Genomic DNA, 10,894 nt, shown 5'->3' with positions numbered 1-10,894 from the left:
CTTGTCATGTGACCTTAGGCAAGTTACTTGAGGTCTCTGTGCCTCAACTTTCTCATCTATAAGATGATGATAATAATGCCTACTTCATAGAGTTAGTTTGAGGTTCAAGTGGGGCAATTACATATATACTTAAAACAGTGCTAGGCATAATTAGTTATTATTATTATACAGCCATTAATAATAAAGTTGATGGGTGAAAAGGGGAGTTGTTTAATGAGTAGAGTTTCAGTTTTGCAAGATGAAAAAGTTCTGGAGATCTTTCTCACAACAATGTGAATATATTTAGCATTACAGAATTGTGCACTTAAACATGGTTAAGATGATAAAAAATAAAACAAGTTAATGAAACGATTGTGATAATAGGGACAAACGTGTGTTATACTCTTGATTTAGAAAAGGATGCAAACGTACACATTGTATGAGCCAAACAGTGTGGAAAAATGCAGAGAAAAATACCGAGTTTCCCCTTTCCTTTTTGGTTTTGGGCCACCACGATTCCACCACAGCCCCCAGGGTCCCAGACACCTTCCCTTCATTTCTCTTGTCAAAGATGAAAAAGGCCAGTCTAAAAAGATAATAATGACCGACCCCCGAAAGTGTAATGAACTATAAGGAGGAACAAAAAGGAGCCAGAGAAACGCTTAGTCATTTAGTCAGTATTTATTGGGTGTCTACAACCCCGACATTTACTCTATACCGTGTACGGATTCGTCATTACACAGAGGAAGGTCTATTCAACAAACCCTACTGCTGTATTGAAAAGTAAAGGACTATTTTACCCCTGCTCTGCATTTTAGAGTTTAATGAAAAATTAACCCTTTAATAATAATAATAATAATAAACCTGTAATAATTCAACCGCAGTCAAAGCGCTTTTGCATTGCCATATTTCAGTTGGAGGCTTTGGGGCCAGGCGGTCTTGCTTCCTAGGAGCTCCGGATTTTCCCAGGCCGCCTGGGCCCGGGCGGGGACGTCCTCAGGACTACACGACCAGGCACGCACCTCTGCGGTTGCTGATGGAAGCACAGGCTATTTGTCATTACGCTTCTGTGATAAAAACATATCCCCCCCCCCAAAAAAAAAATTAAAAATTAAGAAAAAAAATTTAAATGTCCCCAAATAGAAAAGTAAAACAAATATTATCTTTTAAAGGAGTAAGAAAAGAACTTTGTCTTGCTTTCCGTTTTTTTGCCTGTGCCCTCAAATGTTAAATAAAAGTGGAAGAGAAAAGGAACTTCGCACCTCTGGTTCCACTGGGGCTCGAACCCAGGACCTTCTGCGTGTAAAGCAGACGTGATAACCACTACACTATGGAACCTCCGCGTTACGACATTGCCGTCATTAGCGTATTCATAGTCTCACGTCCGAAACAGCGCCTCCACTCAAAACCCGCCTCTCGGCCGTAGCTCCGCCTCCGCCGTGGCTCCGCCCCACCTGCAAGATAGGGTGTTCGCGGCCAGGTCCCCGGCTCCGCCTGTGGCGTTTGGGCTGCTCGCGTAACCTGCCCGCCATGTTCGTCACCTCTGTGACCAGGGCGAGGCCGGGGCTGGGGTTTCCCTCCTGAGAGCCGCCCCGCTAATCACCCGTCCCAAACTTTCTGTCAGCTGCGAAGCCGGCGGGACCCGCCCAGAGGGCGGGCGGAAGCGAACCGTGCCGCGGCCACGACCGCTCTAGGCAGCTTCCTTCGGCTCGGGAGGGAGCCGCGCTTTCCCCGTTTATCCCTGGGCACCCTGAGCCGCTGCCGGCAGCCCTGGGGGGGGCCTTGAGTCCGGAGCAGGGCGGACAGGAGCGCCACTTGGAGCCAAAGATTCAGGCAGCGCGGGGTTTGGGTGTGGGCTGGGGGTCACTGTTCATTTTGGCATTTCTGTTGCCAGGGTTGGAAGAGGCCGCTGGTTAGTGGGCCCCTTGCCCGAGGGTGTAGGCTCCTAAAGCTCCCCTGACGTTTTCACCGCGTTCCTCCGAACCCCCCACCCCCGCCCACGGGGGCTGAAAGTCGCAGGACTTTTGATGGCCCTTATGTGTCTGGGGTGGGGATGGGAGGGCCCGTGTAGACGAGCCACCCGTTTACGCCTGGGGGTGATGAAGCGGGACCCGCCGCAAGATCTGAGGGGCCCAGTGCAAAATGAAAATGCCAGGTTCCTTGCTCATGAGTTATTAGGAACTCCAAAACGGTGAAAAGCAGAGCATTAAACCCAGCGCCGGCCCCTGCGACCCCACAGGTCGTGGCCCGTGAACCTGTCGCTGTGCTTCCGGGACTGTGGGCCCCGAACAGATGCTGGAACCCTCCATTACGAAGGGCTCCCTGTGTGGTCTCGCTTTTTAGTTTTCCTTGTTATTGCCGTTTGCCCTCCCCAGTGCTTTTGGATGGATCTTCGTCACCGTCCTAGGATTGCTCACCATCCTCAAGCTTGAAAACCCGCTGAAGATCAGGCATCTTTAAGTGCTGAGTTGAACAGTGCATTTCATATGCTCTGAAGGCTGGGTGGGGCTGTCTTTTTCCCTGGCGTCTTCCTCTGAAGCTGGCAGAATGATGGAGAGATGGTACTGACTGTATGAAAGCAACCCCTTCAGCCAATTCCTGTCTTCCTGGGAAGACCCCTGGAAGAAACAGGTGGGTGGAAGGCACACTAATCTGGGGGGCATAATCTGGATTCTAGCCCTGCCCTGGTTACTCACTAGCTATGTGCTCTTCAGTTCACCTCCCAAGCCTCAGTGTCCTCCTTTGTGAAATGCATGGGTTGGACTAGATACCCCCACTTCCCCTCTGGGTCTAAATGTTATCCCTCCTTTCCAGGTGGGCAAATGAAGTCAGTTACCTGCCATGTATGTTTTCCATAGGAATAGAGGCAGGCCTGCAGCTAGTGCTTGGGTTCTCTACTACCAGGCTTCCTACCTCCTACTGAGCTCCCTGTAATATTCATCATGGGGCCCGTTGCAGAATGGCTTTTTGTTGATACCTTTCTCCAGGCCTCTTGAGCACTTGATGCAGATGACCACGAGTGGATAGCCATCAGCAGGAGGATGGATTCATGAAAGCTCAACATTTCCTGCTAATCCATGAACCATAATGACTCCCAGGATGCCCTATGATAAGTATATCCCACCTGTTTCCAAACCTCTGTCAGTGCAGAACAAGGCTGCCGCGAATTAGGCCTGAAATTACACTCACAGTTGTGTTTTGGTTTTTCTCTAGGGAATGCTTTGCTGGTCTTCCAGCTTTCTGTCTGCCCTTGCTCTAAAGGATGGGTTCTCTGAGTGCAAGCTTTGGCCAAGTTCCCACACGTACTCCATGTAGAAAAGAAGCTGGTGCCCCCTCTGCTGCATGCCACGTAGGTTTCTGCCTTTAGTGAAAAACGCTTGTGCCTTTTTTCCATTCTGACAAGGAGGGAGACTTTCGTTCCACTTTCCTGCTGCCCTCAAAGTGTAGGCACAATCTCTATTGTTAGTAAAGTACAAGATGGTTTACAAAGCACTTTCACATACACTCCTATGAGGTAGCCATGCTAAGTTTGACTATCTTCATTTTTCGGCTGAGGCAGTTAAAGCCGACGAGTCTGAATGCCTTGCCTGAGACCATTCTGCTTATACTCAGTCTTCTGATACCTAAGTGATTTCAGGAGGCCCATGTCCACAAAGGCTACATGTTGTTCCCATAAGAGTGCCCTTGGTTTCTTGTTACATTTCATATGCACTCAGGGAGGAAATGGATACCTTTTATTTTTTCCTTTGTAATTTTATTTCATTTTTTTAAAGATTTATTTATTTGAGAGAGAGACTCTTGAGCCGACTCCCTGCAGCGCGTGGAGCCTAAAGCAGGGCTTGATTCCATGACCCTCAGAGGGTGACCTGAACACGGGGCTGGATCCCAAGACCCTGAGATCATGACGGAGCCAACACCAAGAGTCAGGCGCTCAACCGACTGAGCCACCCAGGTGTCCCTCCTTTGTAATTTTAAGATGAAGTCCTCAAAAGCAGGAAACAAAAGCCTGCCCGGAAACAACTTTGACCTTGGAAGTGTCAGCATCATGGATAGCCTTTCAGATGGCCACAGTTTTGCCTGGTACTTCGGGCAATTCAGTCAGATGTGTGAGGCCTGTCTCCCCCCCCCCCCCCCCCGGTATGCCCATAAGCATCTGAACAACTGTAAGTCAAATCCATCAGCAAACTAGTAAATAAGGACTAGAAGTCACTTCAAACTTTTGAGTCTCCTGATTTCTCGGATGTTTGGTTTGGCTTCCCCAGCGGATGGCTTCACTGATGGAGAGCAACTCAACCAAGGAAACCGTGGCCCCAAACACTGAGCTGACTTAGGAAGCTCCGTTTATCTGATTACATTTAGAAATGGTTATACTCTGTCTTTCAGCATCATGCTCCAGTATTTACTAAGACAATGTCATTACCTTAGTATGTCAGCTCACCTTAATTTCCTCCCTTTTGCAGCTCATCATGTTCGAAACATTTGAAAGTAACCTATTGGAATGGATATTTGATATTTGTTGCTCTTTGCCCATCTGCCTTTTCATAGTCATCTATATCCCTCTGTCTTCTTACCCGGCTCAACTTCTGTGGTCATTTTTATCACTCGTTTGCCCTTTTGTTGCTTGTACTTGTTGGCAAAACCACAGTCTGTAAAGTCCAACTCTCTCCATACTCTGCCCTTGTATATGGCCCCAAGAGGAACACATATCCAGGTCAACTGATTTCACACTAAATTCTTGACTCCGTACCTCAAGTGAACGCTTAACGTAGCCTAGAATCGCGTCTACTTCCCCGTCCATTCATTCATTCTCTTCTAAAGGACAGTTTCATATCTTCTCTCCCTGAACTTCCTGTACCTCCTTCCCAGTCTCACAGCTGATGAACCTGTTTCTTTTTTCAATAAAGAGTTGGAAGCAATGAGAAGAGAGCTTCCACAAGTCCCCACCACCTCTGCCCACCTGCCGGCATCTGTGCCATCATAGATCGAGACCAGGCCTCTTCCTCTAGATCAGGGCTTCTCAGCAGCTGTGTTGACATTTGGGACTGAGTAACTCTTGGTCAGGGGGGTCGTTCTGTGCATGGTAGGATGCGTCACAGCATCCCCAGCCTCTACCCACTCGATGCCCCAGCACCCCTCCCCCCAGTTGTGACCACCCAAAATGTCCCCTGGTGGGGGGGGGCGAAATCTTGGGGGCCATTTGGTAATGTGTGCAGACACTTTTGGTTGTCACAGCATGGGTGCAGGGGTTGGTGTGCTGCTGACATCTAGGGGGTAGGGACCGGGGATGCTGTGAAACATCCCGCCAAGCGCACAACAGGCCCCCACGGCAAAGCTTACCCAGTCCCAAATGTCCATAGTGCTGTAGCTGAGAAGTCTGGTCCGAGATGAACTGTCTGCATTCCTATCAAAATCCAGCCCGCCACCTGCTCTTGCCTCCTCCTGGAAATCACTCTAGCAAGTCTCCTTTCTCCTACATCATTGTTTACCTTCTCTGTTCTCTCCTTCAGATGAGCCTACAAGCATGCTGCAATCTCAGCATTAAAAAGAACTCTTGAGGGGCGCCTGGGTGGCTCAGTCGTTAAGCGTCTGCCTTCAGCTCGGGTCATGATCCCAGGGTCCTGGGATCAAGCCCCGCATCGGGCTCCCTGCTCCGCAGGAAGCCTGCTTGTCCCTCTCCCACTCCCCCTGCTTGTGTTCCCTCTCTCGCCGTCTCTGTCTGTCAAATAAATAAATAAATTCTGAAAAAAAAAACAATAAAAAAAAGAACTCTTGATCCCCTTTGTGCCTCTAGCTAGTTTGATTTGTTTGCTCTTCTTTGCAGCAGAACTCCTAGAAAGATGTGTGTCCATAGGCACTGTCTCCGATTCCTCTCCTTTTGGAAGCACTTTGCCCTCCTGGCTTTTAGGACCCCGTCCTCTCCTGATTTTTGTTTCCCACCGTGGGAGTCACCGCTTCTCAGTCACCTTTGCACATGGACTTCTTCTTTATTCATTCCCACCCCCTGGACGACCTCATTCATTTGGATGGCTTGAAATACCACCTATAACCTCATGGAGCCTTTCCTCCCAAACTCCGAATCTGCCTGCTCCACATGTCCATTTAGATGTGTGTCCAGTAGGCATCTCCAACCTGTCAGAGCTGCAGCGAAGCTCCTGCCATCCACCTTCAATCTGCTCCCCTCTCTCTTCCTTCTGTCACATCACAACAGCTTCATCTTTCCACCCACTGAGGCCCAAAACTTTGAATTAGACTTGGTTCTTCTTTTCCTCATACCCTGAATCTAATCCTACTAGCAAATCCTATTGGCTTCCCCTTCAGGATCTATGGAGAATCCGATCCATCGCTTTCCGTGTTTCCTCTGCTACCACACCAATCAAGGCCATCATCCCATTTGGCCTGGGTCATTGCCAAACACCTCATATCCCGGCCTCCCAGCTTCTGCCCTTTTCTCCCTATGGACTATTCTCTGCCCAGGAGCCAGAGTGACCCTTTTAAAAGGTGAGTTGGATCGTCTCACTCCTGTGCTCAGAACCCTCCAGTAGCTCCTCACCGTAGCCAGAGTGAAAGCCAAGGCCATACAGTGGCCTGCCAGGCCCTGTGTGATGTGCCTTCTCCCTCGTCCATTACCTCTCGGATTATACATCCTATTACTTTGCCTTTTCTTTTACGGTATACTCCGGCCACGCTTGCCTGCTTGCTGTTCTTCAAACACACTGGGCCTCTTCTGCCTCGGGGTCTTTGGACCTGCTGTTCTCTCAGCCTTGAATGCTCTTTCCCTAGGCCATCCCATTGCTCGCTCTCGCACTTTGCTCAGGTATTTGCCCAAATATCTTGTCAGCAAGGCCTCTCCTGACTGCCCTATTTACCATTACTCTCCCCCCCACACACACACTGGAAATGCAGTATACCCCTTTCCCGCCTTATTCTTTGCAAGACTTACTACCATCTCATTTGCTGGGTATTTACTTACTCCTTTTGTTGCTTGTCCCCCGCCATCCTTAACTAGAATGAAAGTTCCATGAAGGTGTGGATTTGGTTCTGTTCACTGCTTTGTTCCACAGAGCCCAAGTAGTGCCTGATACATAGTAAGGGTCCAATAAATATGTCTTGAATGAATCTCTTCAGGGTTGGGAATCTGTTCAGAGCCGGCTCAGTTACTCCCAATCAGAGCTAATCCTGGGGCTTTTACCTGAACTCCGAGAAGAGACATTTGCTTGTTCCTCGATCCTTGACTTGAACGTGAGATCATCCAGAGGCTGGAGGTTCTGCTGCCCTCACCTGACTATTGCAATGTATCAGACCGGACTCTTGGTCGCATACAGCGGAACCCTCTTGTTCATAGTACTCACTGCTCTTCCCCCTGTGGGATTTTTACACCATTTTCCCCGCCATAGGCTTGACCGGGTGACTTGTTCGGCTGATTGAATGTGGGCAGAAGTGATGTGTATCGCTTCCAAGCAGAAGTGTGAAGAGCCAGCTTGGGATTCACTACTTCAGTGTTGCCCTTTGCTATGGGAAGAACAACGCTCAGAGGGAGGTTGTCCTGAGTCTTAGAGAAAAGACCCCAGGTGATGGGACTGCAGCCAACCTACACTGGCCATGGAATCAGAATGAAAAGTAAGCCTTGATCATTGTAAGCCATGAAGATTTGGGATCGTTTGTTACCAAAGCCTCACATCACCTAAGTGGATTCAGTACTTCTGCTAGTTTCCCAAGAAAATGAGTTTATTAAAGGATAGTTGGTAGCATACAGTATCTCCAAAAAGGCCTTGGAGACTCCAAAGCCAGGAATAGTATCTTAATCTCACCGCAGGGCTGCACCAGCCAAGACGCCCACTGAGTACAGAGGCAGCAACTCAAGCCAGTGATGGGGCCCCGCGCCTCTGAAAACTGAACCCCTCTGTCACTGACGTTGTCACAAGATGGATTTCATAACCCCTTGGCTCCTCGTGCTGCCTTCTTAACTGAAGTCTCTGGCGGAGCCTAAGTTACACCCCAGTGCTCTTGTCTGGAGAGAGACTGGAAAAGCGAACGTCTTGTTTCTCCTTCGAGGAGGTGGGAGTCAAATGCGGGGAATGGAGAAGTGAGTGAGTGACCACAAACCATGAAGACATCTGCTGCCTGCCTGAAGCGTAAGAATGGAGTGAGGGATTAGAGCTGAGAAAGAGAACGATTGGATGCCGTCCTGTAAGGCCTCCACCAAGCCATGCCTTACGTATACCTGTTGACTCCTCAGTTATTGGAAGAAGGCATTCCTGGTTTTGCTTAGGCCAGCTGGGATGGGGTTCACTGATGCTTGCAACAGAAGGAGTCCTGATGATTCGTCGAAAATGGATGGGCATCAGCATGGTGCCTGGCAGTGGTGTCCTGTCTCAGATACTTGGAAGTTTTGGTTGCCTTCAGTTCCCAGTAAATGGGGAAAGAGCCCCTAACAGCAGGGCAGGTTTTTGGTGTCATTGTGTCTTGGGAGCCATCCAGCAGTTCTCAAACACAGCAGGGTACTTGCTCACACGGAGCACAGTAGCCAGGACAGGTGGAGGTCATCAAGAGTGGGCAACACATCTGGGGTTCCATTGGTTGCTTACCCCCAATTCATTCTTTTTTTCCTCAGTAATAAAGATAAGAATACACCCTTGTATAGCACTTGCTATGTATTAGAGACCATTCTAAACTCTTTGGTCACATTAACTCATTTAATCCACATGGAACCCTGTGAGAAAAGGTTGTTGTGCCTGGCTTATAGATGAAAAAACGGAGGCATAGAACAATTAAGTGACTTGTGTAAGTCATACAGCTAGTAAATAAGGAGCAGGGCTTCACACCCAGGCCATCTGGCTCTGTAGGCTCTATTCAACCTCTACACTGCACCGCCTCATTTTGTTTCATTTGGCAACGTATCTAGCTAAAACAACTTGATTTCCCAGGCTCCCTTGCAGCTAAAAGAGACTGCATGGCACAGTTCTGGCCATGAGATGTTTGGAAGCAGGGAGGCTTCCAAAACAATTTCTTTAAATGAACATAGACTCAGGTGGTATGCGTCATTTTGCCCTTAGTTGTTTATTTTCTGCCTGGAATGCAAATGTGGATGTTGGAGGTAGAGCAGCTACTTTGTGACCATGAGTTGACAATTTTGAATAAGAAAGCTACTTGACTCAGCTGAAAGAAAGAAGGTGCCTGTGTCCCAGCCCCAGATTTCGTACTTCCAGATTCTTTGTTTCATGTGAAAAATAAAACCCCTAATTTGTAATGCCGTTGTTTAGTAGGAGTTTCAGTTACATGAAGGGAAAATATATACCTACCGATTCAACATTTCCACATTTCTCACCCTTAGATGTCTCCTATATCATTTTGACAGTGCCGCTAATCTGCCCACCAGCTAGTGAGGGGCTGCTCTGTGTTGCAGTCCCTTGGTAGAAGTTGTTTATTATCACATGCCTGCAATATGTCTAGGAGCACAGTATTGGGTAGTGTGGGAGGTTGTTTTTTTTTTTTTTTTTTTTTTGAAGTGTATGACATGGCCCCTTCTCAAGGAGTTTGAAGAACATTAATTTACCTGAAGGACTGATTTGTTCCAAGCTGTTAATGGATGATAATGGTTTGATGTTGTTTTCCTAACTCAGGATGTTATTGAATTTTAATAGACCCTGTCTCCTCTCAAAGTAGAGACTCAAAAGAAGAGAAGGCAGAGGGGAGAGGGGGGCAGGGTGATACGTGAAAATTCTGTCTAACAGTAAAGATGGCCCCGTGTGGTATTCCTCTCAACACCAGCTATCTCTAATCTCCAAAATCACTCACAATCACAAACCATTCACAACCAATGAGCTTAAATTTGGTAAGAGATAGCCACCCAGCAGAGGAACAGATCAGATCAAAATCCTTTGTCTTCACCTCCCTTGTTTGTATGTCTTGAGATGCCACTAGTTTCTAAAGTCACTCCCCTGGGACTTTGTAACTGAGCACAGAACAATTTGGCCTCTCCCCTCTCCTACAGAATCCCACTTAAAAGGAAATATCTGATAGTTGCATCTAGCCAATGCTAATTGTTGATGGAAATGAAATTGGCTACTCCCTCGACTTGCCCGACACTTACTATCTTCTTTAGATTTACAAGGAGATTCAACAGCGCACACCATGGGACTTGCCTCTAAGTTGTTCCTCATAGTCTGATGGGAAGATTTCAAGAGTGATGCAGTGTTAAACAAAAATTATATTATGGGTTTTTATTAATGATTTTAAGTATTTGTGATTTGGGGGAATATAATTCGGGTATAGTCTGAGGGCTAATGTAATAATAAAACCAATTAGCCCGTTGTTTAACTTAGAGGCTATCTGCAGGCTGGCGGCTTTCCTCTGATAAATCCTGTTAAAATGCAGGAGCTTCGATTTTGTGCAGAATGAGCAGGCTGCCATGACAACTGTCTGTGAATATTGTTTCAGTATTAGTCACAGGTTTACAGTGTCAGCCTCTGGGTCCAACGTTCATTCTAAAACCCAAATACACATCTATTCTTAAAGGAGTTGTCCTGGACATGTTTACAAAAAAACAAAAATAAAACACTTTCAGTTGCCTGGGTTTTCTCTTTTGGGAAAGAAATATGAATGAATTTACATGATTGCAAATTGCAGATTTTGTTGTTGTTCCTTTTTGTTGGAAAGGCAATTTGGGTATGAATTTACATTGTGCTTGACCCTAGGTTTGATTAAATAGATGCACTAGGCAAGAGTTTGGAAAGTTTCTTTTAAGTCTATAATCCTTATGTTAAATTCTTTTTTTTTTCTTTTTTCCCCATCTGACAGTGTCAGAAAGAATCTTGTGGTCGCAAGTGACAGAGGACTGAATCCAAACCAAGTTAGCAAAACCAGTCTCAAATGAATGTGAGTTGAAAATTTGTAAGGTAAAATTTCATGCCGAGAT

At 47.1% G+C, this 10,894-nt stretch overlaps 1 non-coding gene across 1 annotated transcript; it reads right to left on the bottom strand.

The window, feature by feature from the left end:
• Positions 1-1,244: 1,244 nt before the first annotated feature.
• Positions 1,245-1,317, bottom strand: TRNAV-UAC (transfer RNA valine (anticodon UAC)). The gene has a single exon. It is a non-coding gene; the product is annotated as a tRNA-Val (tRNA).
• Positions 1,318-10,894: the final 9,577 nt, after the last annotated feature.

Source organism: Callorhinus ursinus, unplaced genomic scaffold (genome assembly GCF_003265705.2).
Source record: "Callorhinus ursinus isolate GAN/ISIS: 27379988/994484 unplaced genomic scaffold, GSC_fseal_2.0 scaffold16, whole genome shotgun sequence".
NCBI classification, from domain to species: Eukaryota; Metazoa; Chordata; class Mammalia; order Carnivora; family Otariidae; genus Callorhinus; species Callorhinus ursinus.
This window is presented reverse-complemented; position numbering and strand designations above follow the sequence as displayed.